At 32.2% G+C, this 782-nt stretch overlaps 1 protein-coding gene across 15 annotated transcripts in view; it reads left to right on the forward strand.

Moving 5' to 3' along the window:
- LOC108753673 (serine/threonine-protein kinase MARK2-like) overlaps positions 1–782 on the forward strand; it is a 108433-nt gene that overhangs the window by 91770 nt on the left and 15881 nt on the right. The gene's annotated exons all lie outside the window — the stretch shown is intronic.

Consider the following 782-nt stretch of genomic DNA (forward strand, 5'->3'; position numbering starts at 1 on the left):
CATCTCGTGTGACGTTTTCTATTGACTTATAACACTTTCACTAACTGTAGACGACTGACTTCTTATGTGTGCAAAGTACACTAAACCATTATTCAAGAAACGATTTGATAATTGAGTGAACAATAACAATATCTGTCATTAAAAGCCGCGGGGAATTCATTTGTTTGTTGCATTGCTCTAGCATGTTGGCTGCTGCCTGCCAATCGTTCATTGCGATATCACTTTCTTTATGGCTTGACAGATGTATCGAACGGACAGTTCGATGTAACGTTTATACATGTACAGACGCTTGCTGAAATGATATCGGACAACAATCGCATCCACGTGTATAGAAACTTAATGACCTCAAATATACATATATTTCAATCAAGACGATGTAGACACACGTTATCATCATACATTTTTCATTCTTATATATACGTTATAGCATCATATTCTGTGTTCTTATCATATACTTCGCGAAGTTACATTAGCTACAGCAGTTTAGTATTTTCATTCTCCTCTTTCTATCCTTATAATTCCCTTTTATATTCCTTATTAACGAATTTTTGTTACAAAAAATATTTTTATAAAATTTACACATATATATATATATATATATATATGTATATACATATATATACATATATATATATATATATGCACACGTATGTATATATATATATATATATACATACGCGTCCTATCTATACGTGCGACCTACGCGACTGTGTTTCTACCCGATGACAGTTATGAAATAACTCATTGCGGCGAAAGCACGTAATACAGCCATAAATAATTTC

This window comes from Trachymyrmex septentrionalis, unplaced genomic scaffold (genome assembly GCF_001594115.1).
Source record: "Trachymyrmex septentrionalis isolate Tsep2-gDNA-1 unplaced genomic scaffold, Tsep1.0 scaffold70, whole genome shotgun sequence".
In the NCBI taxonomy this organism is placed as follows: Eukaryota; Metazoa; Arthropoda; class Insecta; order Hymenoptera; family Formicidae; genus Trachymyrmex; species Trachymyrmex septentrionalis.